At 38.4% G+C, this 19,538-nt stretch overlaps 1 pseudogene; it reads right to left on the bottom strand.

Annotated features, from left to right (window-relative positions):
* Positions 1-6,684: 6,684 nt before the first annotated feature.
* LOC117803162 lies at positions 6,685-6,779 on the bottom strand (annotated as a pseudogene).
* Positions 6,780-19,538: the final 12,759 nt, after the last annotated feature.

Raw genomic sequence — 19,538 nt, 5'->3', positions numbered from 1 at the left:
GTGCCTCCTGGATGAAAGGTGTAGTATAAATGCAACTTATTACCATTTTAGGCAGAATTCCCAGACTGGCATTTAGCAATTAAAAAAGCAAAGCTAAACAAGCCCAGGAGATCAACATTTCCTTTTCTTCCGACCCAAGATGCTCAGTTATTGTGGACAAAGAAGTAGAAGGCTCTGCTGTCCTTTGTTGATTCTCCTTGGAGCTTCTAAGCAGCACAGGCGGGAAGTGAGAGAATTATTGTTTCGTTTCCATTAATCAACGGAGCGTCTAAAGGAAGAGGTACAAATGGCTCTTTCAAGAATTTGTCAAAGCAGAATTCACATTAGAAAAGATTTACAGATTTCCTCTTCCCAATTGAATAATCTCTCTTGATATTTCCAGGTCTTTATCTTCTCTTCAAAGACTACTCTGACCTGGGCTTAGCTTTGCAAGGTGCACAGTTGAGTGGAAGATTACCTTTATAAGAAAATGTAGATTTAGAAAAACAGACTTCTGAGAGAGCATGGTTTAGTAAAATAGACATTTCCCTAACTCAAAGAAAAGAAACTCAACATTTTTAAAACATCATATACTGGTGATTTCTGAGTGATGGATGAAAAGTACTTTCCTCAGAGATATACATTCTTCTCTGGATTCGGGACTTTGCTATGAGAATAAATTTTTCTCCCAAACATTGTTACCTTTAAATATTCAGTATCGATTTCTGCCTATTCTCTCTCCCAAGTTCAAAGTTATGCACCCTTTGACTAGTTTGTAAGGTATCTGTACTTACAAGGAAATATGAAGTCTCCTTTCCAGGGACTCTAATTCATCAGTATAATGAATCTAAGAACTCTAACCTTAAGGCCAAGTAATTTACCATTAGTGGTCTGTGTTTGGGGAAAACACACCCACAGAGAGATGACGATTGTAGTCGTCATCAAAACTAGTGCTTTGATTATAAGTGGATGAACCTAAATTTCTCTCGAAACTATTTTAAAACTTTTTATTTGTAAATTTTCTCCACAATGAACAACAACAGAATGGAAATAGAGATATGTGGGCCAAGGAAAAAGAACCTTTCAAATGAAGACCCTGTTGTTATCTTTTTAACATTTTTGTTCTTTCCATGATTTACTAGGTACCGTAAACATGAATTGGGTTTCGGTTCTTCCTCCGGTCTCAAGCCCTGTTGACTTATTTGATGATCTTCCTGGAGGTCAGCCACCCAGCACACCACGCTGGAGTGGTGCATACCCAGAGAAAGGCACAGACAGATACTCAGTTACAATTGTTACTTCAAAGTCAATACTTGGTATTTGTCTGTTGCTCTAAGGCTTGATGACAACTAGATCGAACAAAGCAGCCATCCAAGGCCATTGTACACACTAAAGCCACTGCATGATGTACAAGCACAAAATCCGAAGGCTAGCTAGAACCGTTCCATATGACACTCTAACGATGAACATGTGACACCATATATTTGTCAGAAGCACACAGAACTTTACTGTGCAAAGAATGAGCCTTCATGTATGCAAATAGAAACAAATCATTTAGGAGGTCAGGTGTCCCAGGATGGAATGGAGTATGGGACAAAAAAGTCCAACAGCCTTATAGATGTATGCAACAGCATCACTAAAGTAGTGGGGGGCGGGTGGAGGAAGGTGCTGCCAATACCCAAGTCAAGCACTTCTCCAAAGAGACGACTATAGGCACCGCAGACATACACAGTATCTTTTGAGCAACACCTGTATCGAAATCACCTATGTAACGTTTCAGTTCTATTTTGAAATAAGCGTGAAGCTATCTTCCTTTGAAGAGATTCTGAGTCAGGAGGAGTTCCGTGGGTCATTTATTGAAGAGGTCAACGAACGTTAATATAACAAGGGCCTAATAATAATCACACAGAGGCTTAATGTTCATACAGGGGTGGGATGAATTAGGCAGCAAGAGTTTATATCTGTTTCTTCTCCTTTTTCAGCTGGGTTTCAACCAGAAATCTATGTGAGTTACACATTCCCTAAGGCTGAATTGACTTGTTTATGTAATTGCCCTTTTTCTTCTCCAAGTTAAAATTTTTATGATGGAAAATACCTTTCTCCTTATTCTGTATTTTTCCTTCTATCAAGGCAAATTTCTGCATTAGACTGCAATAGTTGTGGAATAGAAAAAGAATGTATGTTTTCAATTTTTGTTATAAAAGCTATATTAAGAAAGCTTTTTGATATATGGGTGCCGGTCCTTATAAATAATATATGAGAAATTAGAATATTCCAACACACAGCGAATTTGGAATAGTTAGAAATGTGAGATATGTAGGGCTTCGTTGAGTGGTTTTGCAGTGCCAGGAGGTCATAAAGATAATCAGACACCTTCACAAACCTCCCCCTCCTGGTTCTGGTGCTAATGATTCTAGTTGTTTGCAGTGGAATTTATGTTATTTTAGTGATGAAGTCAAGGAGGATTTGGGAGATGAAGGTTAAAAAATACTGTAACATTGGGCAATGCCCCTTCCGTAAAATCTTACCAAACTTTTTCTGCCCTTAGTAGTCTTGGGATGCGGTTTTAATTGGAACCACAGGTGAAGCATCATGAGATCAATTAGACCTCCAAAACTCTGTGCATCCAACTGGCCTATGATCGTCCCTGTGATCTTGTAGGAGCCCCAAGGGGTCAAAGGAAAAGAGCTCTGGTATTAGCCTTGAAACCATCTCTGGACTGTCCTAGAAGATACTGAAATGGTAGATTGAGCCTTCTGAGGACTTTTCATTTTTTGACACCCTGGTGTATTATGTGTAATTGTATTCGTGTGATGGTATCTATCTCCATGAAATTGCTGTAGAGTTGTGTTCTTGGCAATGGACATATTTTTCATAAATACGTGTGCACACGCGCGCACACACACTACAGTAGTCAAGAGTCACAAGTGTTTTATACTACATCTTAACTTCTATGTATGGGAGTGACTTTAGGAAATCTATTCAGGAAATCTAATTTTACAGTGAGGAAATTGAGATTCCAGCTAGCAACACAATGACAATTCTTCCCATTAGAATATGGGAAGGCAGGGGCTGAACCCCCAGCACAGCGCTCTTTCTGTCATAAAACGATGTATATGCAGTTACATGGCTATATGGATACAGACAAAGAGATATATACCTGTGACACAAAACTGGTTAGAAACATAGTATCCAATAAATCTAGTATGAAACAAAACGCATTAATTCTAGCTTGAGTCTACATTATCATTTTTCTATGCTGAGCTCATACATCCCATAAATAAAAACACTTAAAAGGCCAGATACTCTTGATTGCTTAAAGTCATAAGTGACAAAAAGAGGCTCAAACAAATGCCTTCATTTCATACATTTTGCGTAAGAACATTTTGTAACCTTCATCACACCTCCCACAGAGCTTTGCCTGTGAATAGTGCACAGTAAATCTGTGTTCGTTAATTGAGGGGATGAGATGGAGTCATCTCTCAATTTACTGTCAATGAGTGAAAAATTGTTCTCCTTTCATCACAGAATTATATAGAGCTGCTATGTGGATGATTGCATCTCCAAGTGTTTAAAGGAAAATGTAAAGAGGGTATATCATACTGAATGCCTACTAAGTGCTAGTGACTTTACATCGATTGTCTCATTTAATCCTAAACCCATCCCTACATCATAAGAATATCATCTCTGCTTACAGGTCAGAAAATTGAGCCTTAGATCACATAACAAGAAGGAACACAGTCAGAGTTGGAACCAAATTCTGTATAACCACAAAGGCCATCATTTCTCATTCTATAGTCAAATCTGATACAGAAAAGAGACTTCATGATATGCATTTCCTATAGCTATTTTCAATTGTCTAAGTGCCTGGCTGGATCATGAAGAAAAAGGGGGGGGGAAAGAGTCAAATTCCCCACAGATAAGTTTTTCATTCCAAATGGTGCATGCTATTCTTTCTCTGCCTGACTTCACGGTGCCTCCCGATACTGTGCAACTCTATTCGTCTCAAGACATATGGAAAGAGTTTTATGTTTTAAACAATTAGACTTGACAGCACTATTGTTTCTTTCTTATTTAATATCCTTCAGCCTTGGAGCCCAGCCAGAATCTGTATTCTCTCTCCAAATTTAATTCCCATTCCTCGTACATATCACTTAGTTGTCGGGAGACAGTCAGTAACTTAATGGCATTTGTTCCTGTGGCTTAAGAACATCTGGGTTATGTCACTTCTTAGCTGACCTGCTTAGCTCAGAGGGAATAAAGTTCTTTGTCTAATGATCTTTCAGGGCCCTTATTATTGTCAATTTTGCTTTCCAGATCCTATGTTGTTCTGTAAATGTCATGAGATGACAAGATTTCTGGATATTAATCTGTTTCTGCTCCGAGAAGGATGGTAGTTATAAATATGGAAGGAAAAGGGAACAAGGATATTATAGAGGATAAACTAGCAAAGTCATAGTTGTTGGTGTATAACTTGCTGGTCTGGCAAGCTTAAAACTCCAGGGGAAATGAACACAAGGGTTATGTAGTAGGGAAAAAGCATCTCTACATTTTGTGTGATTTCAGTTCAACCCAATTCAATTCAATCAGTTCAGTTCATGAAATATTTCTTAGAGCCTTCAGTGAAGAGCTGGTACTATCTAGATGCTAATACAACTTAGATTTGTTTATGGTTTTGTGTGGCCAAGCAAAATAGAACTATAATGTGGGTAGCTTTGAGAACATCAGTTTACCTCCCTGGGTCTCAGTTTCCTCATCTGCTCAATGGTGATCTCTTGCAATCATTCTCATTTGGTAACCCTGCTTACGGCAAGGCTGTGCTATAATTCAAAGAGCACTTGTTGTAAAATTGGCGACTTGTATTTTAATCCTGGCTCTGCTATTATTTGGTAAGTCACTCAACTCTTTTTGGGTGTTATCTAAGAGGTCAGAAAAACTGATTTCAAAGGTTCCCTTTTTACTGGATAGCCCTGTGAGACTGGACATTACCTCATCTGTCCATATTAACAGCTTGCTTAGAGTAAGCAAAGAAATTATAGGGATGATGTTGACACTGTTGAACGTAATTATTATTCTTTCCTCCAAAGTGGTGTACTGGTATGGCCGGTACACTGTGACCACACAGATAGGCAACTGGGTGCCTGTGGCAGAAAACATGGCCCTGTGACTGAAAGAAGAATGATTTTTAAAGTCAAAAATTTCAAGAAAAGAATATCTCTTTGAATAGCAGAGAAGTTTCTGGCAAGATTTTAATTGGTGTGGGGTTTAGGTTTGTCAGCTTGCAGCAAAGAAATATTTCATTGAACTAACCTTTGTTGAGCTCGGTTTTAGTGTCTATTACCGTTCACTGAATATCATAGGCTCCCTCTCCGTAGTGCCTTTTCTGCACAAGGATGACCCACCCAATTGACATCAATCAATCAGGCTTTGCCACATGACCTACCCTGGCCAATAAAAGGTGAGGGGGAATTAGATGTGGTACTGCTGCTTGGGAGTTTTAAGAGAGGCAGTGAACAATTATTGTGTTCCCTTTCTCTCTACCATGAGATCAGCAATGTTCCAAAGTGTGGGGCATCCGTCAACTTGGCACTCAGCATGAAAACACTGTGGAGCCATCCTGTGATTATTTGCGTGTGATCAAGGACTAATCTCCTGTCATTGTAATCCACTAAGATTTCTTTGTCCATTGCATTATAATCTAGTCCCTCTTTGCTACCAGTGCTTGCTACTGAAAAATAAAGTGGGGAGCAAGGTGAATCTAACCTTGGGTCCTTTATGGATATTTCAGTCAGGCAAAATGTTAATGGTAATGTATGGTGCATATTACTGTAGAGGACGTATGCATTGCATGCATATATTGGGGTAAGCAAACCTGACCTTGGGGTCAGGGAAGGCCATCTTGATAATATGCATTTAAGCTGACAGCTTATAAATTAATAACAATAAAACTGGCCAAAGTCCAGGAGGAGGAAGAGGGTGTTGCAAACAGAAAGAAAATCACAGGTCAAGGCGTAAAGGCAAGAAAGCTCATGGGAGTTGAGGAACTCATTGTTGAGTATGGCTGTCAGATGGGAGGAAGGGGAAACTGAGAAGGAACATAGCCAGTGAGATAACATCAATAATAATAATAGTAGTGAGCATTTATTAACTTTGTGCTAAGTGCCTTACATACATTTTCCTCATGATATTATCACCATTTTATACAAGAGGAAATTGAGCCAGAAAGAGGTTTAATAACTTGCCTGTAGCCACACAGCAGGAATGTGACTTTATCTGAAGGGCAATAGGAAATCACTGAATAGTGTTACACAGGAGGGGCTCATGATCAGATTCACATTTTAGAAAGATCGTCCAGCTGCACTAGGTTCCCAACTCAAAATTCCACTCTGGTCGGAGGAAGTGTGGACCTCCATCTCTGCCGTTCTTATCAGTGTGACTCCATTGACTACGGCAGTCAGCAGGAGGGAAGATGATTGCCAAAGCACTGCAGAAAAGGTTATTTTTAAAATGCTTTTTTAAAAAATTTGGGCACCTGGGTGGCTCAATTGGTTGTGTCCGACTCTTGGATCTGTGCTTGGGTCTTGATCTCACAGTGGTGAGCTTGAGTCCTGCGTTGGGCTGCGAACTGGGCATGGCGCCTGCTTTAAAAAAAAATTAAAATACTTTTTAAAAAAGTTAATAAGCTGTATAATTTTTTTAGTTGAAAAAAATATGGAATCCTTCATGAATTTGCACAGGGGCCTGCTAATCTTCTCTGTATATTATTCCAATTTTAGTATGTGTGCTGCTGAAGAGAGCACAGAAGAGTCATGTTTGGAAGGAGTAAGAATGTTATATGCAAGAAAAAATATATTGTGGGTCTCCAGAGCATTAAGATTTGGGTAATAGTTTTAATAACAATATAAATATAATAAATTGATGCCCTAATGTGCTCTTGTACCTAATTCAAATAATGGACACGATATAACATCAGTATTTTGAGCATTTCAATTTACTTTTGACCATCAAACAGACAATTTAGTGGGTAAATTAAAGACAGAACCAAAAAAAAATTTTTTTTTTAAAGTAGGCTCCACACCCAGTGTGGGGCTTGAACTCATGACCGTGAGATCAAGAGTCACATGCTCTACTGACTGAGCCCGTCAGGCATCCCAAAGCCAACAATCTTTAAAGCAGATTGCATGGGAGGGGGGTCCATGTATTCTTCCCTCCTTGTTTACTAAGGTTGAATAATAGTGATCACATTTTGCGTTTCTCTTTGTCGTAAATAGACATATAGACCAAGGAGGGAAGGAGTCCTTCCTAAATGACAGTGACAGCTCTGACAGTTGTTTTCTGTGAGTTGTTTCGTATCCATCAGAAGCCTCTGGAGACCTGAGCCTGACTGAAGAGGTCCCCAAGTCAAGATGTTAGGGACTGTGATTAATATGAATGCTCTCAGTCTTTGTAGGGTCCCTTCTGTTTCAGCAGAATTCAAAGGAAGAATTGTGGGTAATTTTGACATTTACAGTTTGTGTCCTTTAACCTTCTCTATAGGCTATCCCCAGAACCCTGACTTGTTCTTTTTTTTCCTTTCTTTTCTGTCTTCTTCCCCTTCCCTGCTGACTCCCTTGACTAGTCTTTTTCCTCTTTTAAAACAGCCTCTGCAGAAAATAACATGCTAGAAATGAGCTGACTGCCAATATGCACAGGAAGATTTATTGCAACCGAGAAAGGATGTTATGAGACATCGCATATATTAATCTTTCTGTTTTGGTCTATAAAGACCCGAGTTTAGCTACTTTCACTTATATGCTTTTAAGGAGATAAAGGTAGGTCAGAACAGGAGATTTGGGGGGTGAAAGGCAGAGATTTACAGCTCAAGTGTCCTGGAATACAGGTCGGCTCTGCGATTGTGGCTTCTCCTTAACAGCCACAGGCATTCCAGGGGCCGACTCGACGGAGGTTTTTAACACCACTCCTTGCAAACCAACTGCCCTGCCCAGGGAAGTTGTCAGAAAAGATCAGTGCAGGTTTAGGGATGGTTTTTTGAAGTTTTCCTGAAATAACCAATAGTGAGTTGCAGGCTTTGATAGCTCTTTTTATAGATCTTGCAGCAGCTGGATCAAAATCTAATGAAGATGTTTGCATCTGACAATGGCAGGCCTGCACATTTCTATCCTGTTTCTTGAGTGCGCAAATGCATTTCATTTGGGAACATGAAAGGCATATTTAGTGACAACTGATGGTTCTTTGTTTTTTAATTCCCAATAATGTCTTCAGTAAGTGCTTTTGTTAACATTTTTGCATTATACAATAGGTGACACAGGAAGATAATCGGTGTGCTGAAAGCAATTAAAGAGTTTATATCCAACTTGTTCTGCCTATTAAATGGATCCGTTCGGCATAGAAGCACATTAGCATCTTTGCAGTGGAATGATTGTGGAAATAGGTTATTCACGGGGCCTGTGCCTCTTGCTCCTGCTGCAATAAGACGTATCTTCAAGATTGGAGAAAAGGAATGAGCCATTTTTCTCCCCTTGGAACTGTAAACAGAAGTAAAACTATTAATAGATGCCGTAGCTAATCCCAAGAAGCTGCAACGGAGAGATTAAATAATGTCATGAGGAGAGAAAGCCAGAATGAAGGGAGGGGAGGAAGGGACGAGGAGGAGGGAGGCGAGCTCCTTGATTACTGCGCTGCATCAGACAAGGACAGACTGAAGGACTCCCGCTGATCGTAGTCTAACAGGGGACTCCTGTTCTCAGCAAAGTCAATATCACTTCACCTATTGCTTGAGAGCTGTTCTAATGTTTTATTTTGTAAGTAGTAGTCAAGATGATTTGAAATGGGGTTTGGATGCCATGGGGATGCAGCTGAGCCTAAAGGGGCGAATGGACTTTGTGAGCAAAACAGTGTGTTTTGTGTTTAAGACAAAACCTCAGAGAAGTGGGAGGCCTTTGGGTCAGTTCATCATTTGAGATTGGGACCCCATTTGTATTGCTACATAGAATGTATTATAACAGTAGGGATTGGAATGTAATAAAATCTGTACCTGGCATATTCAAATTGATTAAATGTCCCCAAGTGTTATTCCTACTAATACTCTTGGACTTTTGTTCATCGTCCCTTCAAAATATGCATGCTGGCAGAGAGGCATTGAGTCAGCCACTCTGCTGAAGATCAGAACATATCTTCCTATTTTCACACAAACTGTGAGGCTGGCATTGGCATTACTGATACATCTTAGTACTACTCAAATTGTGGTCCGTGGACATCGTCATCTTCACCATGACTGGGAAACTTATGAGACATGCCCATTCTCTGGCTCTACACCAGACCTAGTATATCAGAATCTCCAAGGGAGGGCCCCTGGAATGTGTTTCAACAAACAGGGACTGAGTTATAGCTCCTTGAGCTTAACAAGCCCTACAGGTCATTGTTCCGCCCACTAACGTTTGAGAAGCAATGGGTTATTGTTGGGAAATCTGCAGCTCAGAGTGTTTGGGTGTTATGTTAAGGTCACACACCTTCAGAGAGATGGAGTTGAATTCTGACTTCGGATTCTTATTGTGTCCCAAGCTGGGATCTTTCATGGAATCATGGGAAATGCCCGGTCACCCCCTCCTGGGGTCAGGAGCATGCTTGGTCTCTGAGGATGGTCCTTCATTAGGGATCGTGACTGAGGATGTGTGACATCTTTGAGTGATTTGAGCTGTTGTTTCTCTGCTAAAAGATAAATTCTATTGTCTCTGCCAATGCAGTTAGCTTCTGAACCAGGCCTGACTGGCCACCCTTCCGGTGTTTTAAGAGGCAAGGGAAGCTCAGACAGTGACTGGAGGATAGGCCAAAGGACGAGCATGTGGCACCCATCTATTTCACTTACAGAAGCACTACGGAGAGACTTGAATGTTGGTCATCTCTCTACATTTTTGTATCTTTTAAGCTCTGGGGCAGGGGAAGAATAGCTCCTGGCATGTTATAGGAATAAATCAAATTTATTTGTGATCGCAGATCACTAAATATCAGCAGCGAATTGAGCTAGATCAAGGAATTTGTTGGGTGCGTGAGAATATAGAGCAGCACGCGGGGAAGGAGACCTACTGATGTCTGGCCCTGCTGGCTGTCATTCTCTGTGCTCGAATAAGCATGAGATCAGGTGTTCAGGCTGTGTTGTGTCGCAGAAAGAACCAGATACTCACTAGGATATGGCTGCTTTTACTGGCATCATTTTGCTTTCTCTTCACCCATTTTTACCCTCTGTTTTGATAGCATTTGGAAGTCATGACCCAGAACTTAAAATATGTTATTCACTCAGTAAACGCAGGGTTTCAAAACAAAATTAATGTCATTATTTGGCCGCGGATATCATGATGCAAGGGTATCAAGGAGGGAGCCTGTTAAAGGGAAGGACCTTCAGCATCTTACAGGCTGAGGTTCCCACCATGGATCTGCCACTTGATAGTTTGTATGACCTCAGTCCTGTGGGTTTTAACCATTCTGTATCATAGTTTCCTTCTGTAAAATGGGGAATGTTTTATACATCAGAGAGTGATTACATGGATTAAATATGGGGCCACCATACAATCAGTTTGCCCAGGACCATCCAGGCTTACACTTGCTGTCTTGATGTAATTATTTACAACATTCCCTTTAACTCTGAAAGTGTCCTGATTTGGATGATAAACTATATAGTTACACTCAGTAAATAAGATAATGTATGTAATATGTCATGTGCCATTGGTATTCAGTAAAGGAGAGCCATCATTTGAAATACTGCATCTGGAAGCCAGTTGTATCTTCCCGCTAAACTTAGTTTCCCTCCCTGGAAAATGAATGATGAGACACTCAGGGCTGTGCCTATCTGTGTTGGGGGGTCTGTGCTGCGCTGTGCCCCTCCTTTAATCTGTGCCACCTCTTAGATCAGGAACAGCATGAGCCTGGGGCAAAATGCCTGGCCACTTCTGCAAAATCAAGTGTTGCTGTCACCTAGGGAGCATTGGGTCATTGGTATTGTGTTTTGGAACTTTTAGAAGAAAACTTATGACACAACAGGCAGTATATTACATTTATGAGTATCCCCTAATGCCCGGTGCTCTAAATCTTTTGAACTCAAGGTGGGCAGTATTAGTCCTCTCTTACAAATGAGGAGTCCCAGACTCAGAGAAGTTAAGAAGTCATACGTTTGATAAGAGGAGAAGCTAAGAGTTAAACTCTTTTTTTTTTTTTTTTTTGGTCTCCTAAACTCTTTCCACAATAATGCTCAAATGCCATTAATGAGGAGCAATTCTAACTCCACATGAAACGATGAGTAATACCAATCAGTTCAATATCATTCTTGGCTTCCTCTCTTTGGCAGGTGGAATAGAAACACTGCCACAAGGAGGGAGGATACTTCTAAAACCAACCTGCCACTTTTTTGATCTTAATGTTTCCCCCCCCATATGCCCATCATAGATACAGCTTTTCATAGATCATTGAACATCCCAGATATTAATTGCTGCTATCCAGCTGCCTCTGCCAAACACCCCAAAATTAGGATTATTAGAAAGCAGAAGGTCTGATTTGGCCCTGACGTGGAAGACACTAATGGATGAAGCGAGAAGAAGAGGAAAAAGAGGAGGAAAGGCAGGGATGACTGTCAGATCAGACCCATCTCTACATAAACAGATGGAAACTTTTTGCAGAAACCCATTTCTTATCACTTCCCTAACCATTTTAGGTTAATTCTGACCTGCTTTAGGTAGATAAAGATAAATGTGAATTTTAAATTATATTTAATCTTCATTAAAGTAATTATCTCTCTTAATGAAGAATTTGCTGGGTTGTGGTTGTGCAATGGAGTATAAAATCCTAAGTGAATAAAATCAATTTCATTTTCAGGCTAGCTTTTCTGTCCATTAATAAACAAGGCACAGAAAATACATTTGCTCAGAATCATGAGGCCAGCTCCCAGCTTACGCAAAGCCAATACCATTTACAAAAGCAGGAAAGTTGGCTCTCCATTTCTCACCCTTCATTTTTCAACCTAAACGAGAGCGTCTACCCTAGGATAGGAAAGTTCCATGAGTTTCCATATTGGGGCTGTTTACTGGGTCCAGCAGTGAGACCATTGCGGGTAATATCTCACACTCAAACGACTGCTCTAATGGAAGAGTGTTTGTGTGGTGTGGTGTATTTCATCTAAGTGCTCTGGTTTATTAATCACATAAGTATGAATTAGACTCTGGCATGCTTATGTTTCCTAATGTATGAAAATTGCTTATTTATTTCCATGCTGTTACAACGGAAAGAAACAGACTGGTTCTAAATAGCAGTGTACTGTAGTGTGAAGCAATTAAGTGAGTTATGCATGCCCTTCAGGAAGAGGATAATGGGGACTTGGTGCCAGCTAGTCCTCGCTGCTACTGGTAAAAGGAAAAAGGACATGTCACGGAGGAACAGAGGCTTGTCCATATTTCAGTGCAAACGTGTGAGCTTAGGATTGTAGTTAAATCTGAAGATTTAGCTCCTGTGCACTTGCCGATTGGCTTAGTTGAAACTTCTGAAAATAATGTACAAAAGAGCTGAAAAGAGCATCACCCATGGGAAGGTAAGAAGTAAAGATGTTGGTGACACATTACCTTTATGCCTCTTTGTTTTGTGCACCACTGTCCTCCTAACACTAAATGACAGATGCAAACCACCCCAAAACCATAGTGTCCACATGCTACCACCCCTGCTGGCTGAGGCCGCTAGAGGGCAGTGTAAGGAGCAACTCCACATTTCCTTTCACATGGTATGAATTTCCATATGTTCACTGTGTGGCTTATTTGTTACTGATCATTAATGAAATTACATGGTACTTCTTATATGCCAGGTTATTCCAAGTACTTGGTTGTATAATCTTCACAACATTCCTATGACATAGTTACCCTAACAGTTCTCATTTTACATATGGGGAAACTAAGGCACAGAGAAATTAAACAACCTGCTTACAGTTACACAGCTGGTAGGTGGCAGAGCTGGGACTTGAACCCCAGGTAGCCTGGCTCTAAAGTCCACACTCTTAACTGCCGTGCCTCCCTGATTCTATTATTTTGTGTGCTCTCATCACTGAACCCCTCAGAACTTTGGTCCCTTCATCTGCAAAATGGGGAGGTAACATTTACTGCGGTCCTACTTAGGTACCATGCTAGGCTCCTCCTAGATGTTATTTCATTTGACCTTTACCATTACCTGTAAGGGAGACAGATTCTCTTTGTTTTATATATGAGAAAACTGGCTCGGAGATACTTTGTAGCTCCAAGGTCACAAGGAGTGTAATGGATGGAGCAAATTTTCAACTCCGATTCCCCTGTTCCAAACCTTGCATTTCTTTTATTATGTCTTGCTCTAGGGGCTCTGAGGAGGTCATAGGTGACAATGGATGTGGAAGGACCTAACGCTTGCTGGCGCATTGAATGCCCAGTAAAAGTTAGCTCTGCAAGTGCCTGGCAAATTGTATAGAAATGTTCGTTATTATTGTCAGTATCTTGTTTTGATGCTGACAGAGGAAAGTGTTCTTAATGGGAGGATGTGCCCTGTAGGAGGCTGAGCTATTAATAGCCAGTAGTGATGTTTACTGCACTTCCTCAGGAGACTTCAGTTCAGAAAGTTCTGAAATAGAAAAAAAAAAACGGATCTAAATTGCTTAATCACAAAATGATAGACCACATTCCTCCTGAATTATCTCCTCAAGACATGACTTCTGTGGCTATCAAGGAGCTGGATAGGCAAATTGCTTTTTGAAATCCTTGTTTTCAATTGAGAACATAAACAGAACTATATAAAGGACACAGCAACACACATCCTGTACTCACTGCCCAACGTGGGTACATTATAGGTAATATTTTTTTCAAATAATTAAAAAAATAAGTAACTACATATAAGTTTGTCTATATTCCCCTTATCGGGAAATATTACCTTTCTCTTTTCATCCTTGCTTCCTTCTCTTCAACTGCCGTCATCAATTTTGTGACTATCCAGTCCATATCTTTTACTTTTTAATTGAATGTATGTAACCACAAACAGTGGATGATATTGTTTTAAGTATTTCCATCAAAAGTAAGTACTTCAACTTGCTATTTTCATGATCAATCTCATGTTAGTGAGATTTAACCATGTCATTATACACGTCTAGTTTATTCACTAATTGCCCTATGATATTTCATTCTTGAATATGCTGAAATTTTTCAGTACCCATGTTTTTGGACATTGGAATTATATATGATTTTGGTGATACAAAATCGTAATGCTGATTTTTAGCTTACATTATCAGGATTATGTAAATATTGCTCACTGCTGAGCCATTGGGTTCTCATTTCTTTTTCTCTCAGTAATATCATGTCTAGATTTCTTGGCCCTCTTGCTTTGATCCATACTGGACCTGCTCTTTTGCTGTCCTCCCAGCTTTCTCTTCATGAGAATCTTGGAATCCCCTTGCCTTCTCTCCAGTTGGCCTGTTCTGAGTCCCAGGACTTCCTGTTCCCGTGAAACGTTGTCTGCTCTATGGGAAACATCACTGTCATCCTTTTTAATATTTTCCCCTGCATTGTAGTGCAGGAGCTTGAGACTTCATTTTCTAGAATTCTTTTTCTCATAATTTTGGGTTAGAGTCTTTTTGAAAGGCAGAATAGAAGACATTATTCTCTGGTGGTGGTTACATGCAGACTGTAGGTAGAGATGGGAGCTCTTGAGGAATCACCCTGGGGGCTGCAAGCAACTGAGATGGAATTCAACACTTTCTCTGAACCCACTTTCCTAGCATTTCTACCAGTCATGTAACTGTCTTTTTAAAAAAGTTTTGTTTATTTATTTTAGAGAGAGAAGCGTGCTTGTGAGAGAGCACAAGCGGAGGGGAAGGGCAAAGGCAGAGGGAGAGAGAGAATCTCAAGCAGACTCCCCACTGAGCAGGGTGTCCCAGCAGGGCTCGATCTCACAACCCTGAGATCATGACCAGAGCCAAAATCAAAAGTCAGAACCTTAGTGGACTGAGCCACCTAAATGCCCCATCCTTCAGTTGTGTAATTTTCTAATTCCCTTTATTAAAGCCTTGCTACTTGGAGTATCTACATTGAGCTTTGATTGACTACCATTTTTGTTTGAACACATCCTCCAGTGGCTGACCTCACAACTAATAGTTTGCTTAGGTATAAAAGTCAAATCAGAAATATTTTTAGCTTGGAATGTGTAAGGTATCCATATGCTGTCTTTAAGATTTCCTTTTGTTATCATTAAAAAGCCTGAGCCTGATATTCTGATTCTTGATTCTTTTTTTAAAGGTATTATTTATTTGAGAGAGAGAGAGGATGAGTTGGGGGAGGAGCAGAAGAGAGGAAGAAGGAGACTCCCCGCTGAGCAGGGAGCCTGATGCAGGGCATGATCCCAGGACCCTGAGATCATGACCCCAGCCGAAGGCAGACCCTTAACCCACTGAGCCACACAGGCGCCCCTGATTCTTGATTCTTTACATGTGAAATTGAGCCTCTGCACTCCCCCTCCCCCAGAAGCTTACAAAGTTTCTCATAATCTCTGATTTCTATACTACCAAGGTGTTGTGTTTTCATGTGAGCCTCTTAAACCTTGTGTGAGACAATCAGCGGTCCCATTCTGTTTGGAAACTTCCTTCAGTATAGGGAATCTTTCTGTTTTCCTTTTGTTTTTGATAACATTCTCCCTTCCCTTGTCTTTGCTCTGTCTTTCTGTCACCTCTATTAAGCAGATGTTTGTGATCCTGGCTTGATCCTTGTACTTATTCACTTTTCTCCTATTAAAAAAAAAATCCCTTTTTGTTTTAATTTTTGAGAGTTATATTTGATTTTATCTTAAAGCATTTATGCTGATTTAAAAAATTGATAACTGGGAATATACAACATTTAATATTTTTGTATTGATGATATATTTAGCAATTTTATAGAACTATTTCTACAGTTTACTATGAAGTTACTTGGATATTTTTTACATATATAATTTTTTTGCCTGCAAATAATGACAATGTTTTCTCTTTTTCTATCCTCAATTTTTACTTTTTCTTTTTTTATTGTTTAGGAACTTTAATTCATATTGGCTACTGGTTGTGAAAACAAACATCCTTGCCTTATCTTACTGTTCACAGGACAAGTTATACATTCTCATCATTTAATATGTGGTTACTCTTTGCTCTCTTTGATTGAGGCCCCTTGTAAATTTAAGAACATTTCATTTCAAGCCTAACTTACTATTTATGCCAGCAGTTTTAGTTTTTGCATTTACTAAAATGACTAATTTTCCTTCTTTGTGCTACAGTTCATGTTGTGATTCTTATTTTTCCATTTTTTTGAGTTGATTTTTATGATGAAATAAAAATGACCTATTTCTGAAAAACTATTTTAAGCCTACTGGCTTTTTGTTAAGAGATATTTTTTTTAATGTTCACTTCATTCTTTGTGATTATTAAAAATCAGGTTTTAAAATATTTTAATTTATATAATCTATATTTTTATTGAAAATTATCAAGTTTTCAATTTTTTGATCTAAGTTTTTTTTGTAGTAATACTATTGTCAAATATCTTTTAACTATGAAACTATTAAATTATGGCTCTTTTTTAAAAAAGATTTTTATTTTTAAGTAATCTCTACACCCAATGTGGGGCTTCAATTTACAACCTTGAGCTCAAGAGTTGTATGCTCTACTGACTGAACCAGCCAGGCACCCTGAACTTATGGCTTTTTTTAAGCCCTTAGTATATTTTTACCTTTTTCTTTTACCTTTTATCAACTGTCCCAGAAATTTGCACATTTTATTGGTCTTGATAGGGGGAAAAAAAACTTTAAAAAATTTTTGTTATTTTCTTGAATTTTTGCTTTTATTTTTTCAATTTCTTTTCTTCTAAATTTACAAGATTAGCTTTTAATTCCTTTTCTTGTTAGTTGATTCAAATGTTAAATTGATTTACTTTCACTCTTTTTTTTAAAGGAATACATTTAGAACTACATATTTTCTCCAAGAAGTTCTTTGCCTGCATTGTAGAATCTTGAAGTACGGTCTTTTTTTTTTTTTTTTAACTAATTTCAGAATATTTTTAAAAATTTCCTTGTAATTTCATCTTTAACTCATGAATTAGACTATGTTTTTTAAATAACTGAAAGTTAATTTATCTTTTCTAAGAGTGAGTTTTTGTGCACTGAAGTTACTAAATGCTGAAGTAGCATTTAGAATTAGAAAACATCACTAATATATTTATTTCGGTTGAGTTTTTCTATGTGTGATTTATTCTCTGATCTATTTTTAAAAATGTTCTAGGGGCGCCTGGGTGGCACAGCGGTTAAGCGTCTGCCTTCGGCTCAGGGTGTGATCCCGGCGTTCTGGGATCGAGCCCCACGTCAGGCTCCTCTGCTATGAGCCTGCTTCTTCCTCTCCCACTCCCCCTGCTTGTGTTCCCTCTCTCGATGGCTGTCTCTCTCTCTGTCGGATAAATAAATAAAATCTTTAAAAAAAAAATAAAAATGTTCTAAATAAAATTTGTTAGATTAATTGATTTATGTATTAGTTTCTGGTATGTATTTTAAATTATGTCATTATTTTTCTGAATTTAATAATTTCTTCTAGTAATTCAGTTTATGCTTTGTATATTTAGAAATATGTTCTTAGATGCATATCAGTCTTTAGTTGTATATTTAGTTTCTGTCTTATTTTTAGGTTGTATTACTCTAGATCTCTATTAATGCATTTTGCCTTTGTTTTGCCTGACAGTAATGTTGCACTGCCAGGGTATTATCCATCTACCTACCTACCTACTAACCTACCTACCTATTATTTATTCACTCATTCATTTATTAACAGTTTTAACGAGGTAAAATACATGGAAAATAAATTGCATATATTTAAAATGTACGATTTGACATATGAATAGTTCTCTGAAACCATTACCTCAATCAAGAAAATGAACATTCTTGTCATTTCCCTGAATTTTCTTGTGCCCCTTTGTAATCCTTCCCTCCTGGACTTCACTGCCTTCTCCCCAGGCAACTATTAATCTGCTGTCACCATAGATTAGTGTGTATTTTTTAGAATTTTATATAAATGTTATCATATATTATGTATTCTACTTTGAATGGCTTCTTCTATAGAGTATAGTTATTTTGAGATTCTTAGTGTTGGCATTTTTCTGAGTCTTGCCTTTTAAGCAATCTGATGCTCTCTGTCTTACCTGGGTGGTTTAGACCATTTACATTTAATGTAAATATTTAAATGGCTGAGTTTAAATATACCAATTGGCTGTTTGTTTTCTCTTTGTCTCACCTATTCTTCGTTTCCCTTTTTTCTCTTTCATTGCCTTATTTTGGATTAATTGAATATTATTTATCATTTTATTTTATCTTGTTGGCTTATTAGTTAGAATTCTTTATTATTTTAAAAGTTACTTTAGAATTTACAGTATATAGCTTCGACTTCACGGTTTACCTTGAAGTGATGCTACTCTACTTGATGTGTAGGATAAATACCTAGAATTTATTCCCCTTATTAAGTTTTAAAAATATCTGTTCTAATAGTTTTCTAATGGTCTAATTTTTATATCTGTCTATTCTTGATTAACATCTCCCTGTTTTCAGTTTATAATTTTTGTAATTTTTATATCTTTCTTTCATTTATTTGAAGACCTTAAACATTATTTATTAATGTTTTTCTGAGACTTCTCTGGTATTTCCATTTTATTGGGGCTGAATTTATCTCTCTTATTGTTTGGGTCTTTCTGCATGCTCTTTTTTTTTCTTTTCTTTTTAAAATTTTTTTTCTATTCCAACTACATACCCTTCCCTTATCTAGCAGGTGGGTATCTACATCCACCTAGTTCTCCAGTTCCCCACTCTCATGGTGATGGTTCAGGTTCCTATTCTGTTTTGATGTTGGTCTTAAGGAAGATGCAGCCCCTAGACCAGAAAGAAGTTTGGTTCTGTTATTCTTCATATCTATTGGTTTGTATGAGTGTGTGTGTGTGTGTGTGTGTGTGTGTGTGTGTGTGTTTGTGTTTGTGTTTTAACACAGTGGTTTTCAACCATCTTTAATCCTAGAACCAGTGAGAATGTCTGTTAGGCCTTCTTTATGAGATGAAGCTGCTCTAGGCCTCGATGTAGTCAGTGATTCTCTGTTTTTCCCTGTTACTTTGCAGCAATGCAGGAATCAAGTGTATAGTTACTTCTGTCAGCTTACAGACCTAGAGCCCAGCAGGCTCTTGATTTTAGCCCCACTTAGCATTTCTATTCTATTTCTGATGCAATATACTGTATATCTTATTTGAGGAACCTAAGTATGTCTTTAATTTTAAGTATTTTATTTTTCATTTTTATTTTGGATCAGTACAAAGAGCTCAAAACATAAACTCATAGAGTCATATTTATTTGGAGTCTCCTCTCCTTTCCTTTTCCAAGACATTGATGACAAATTACTTCATTCTTATTACATAGAAAAAAAAAATCTAAAAGGAAAGTGGGCGGATCCCTTTTTACTTTGTTCTTAAAGATTCTTTTTTTGTTTTTTGGATATACCTTGTCCTTTCCTCAACTCCATATAAATTTGTCTT

The sequence above is a fragment of the Ailuropoda melanoleuca genome, chromosome 7, assembly GCF_002007445.2.
Source record: "Ailuropoda melanoleuca isolate Jingjing chromosome 7, ASM200744v2, whole genome shotgun sequence".
NCBI lineage: Eukaryota > Metazoa > Chordata > Mammalia > Carnivora > Ursidae > Ailuropoda > Ailuropoda melanoleuca.
The sequence above is the reverse complement of the archived record's forward strand: the minus strand, read 5'-3'. Positions and strand labels throughout refer to the sequence as shown.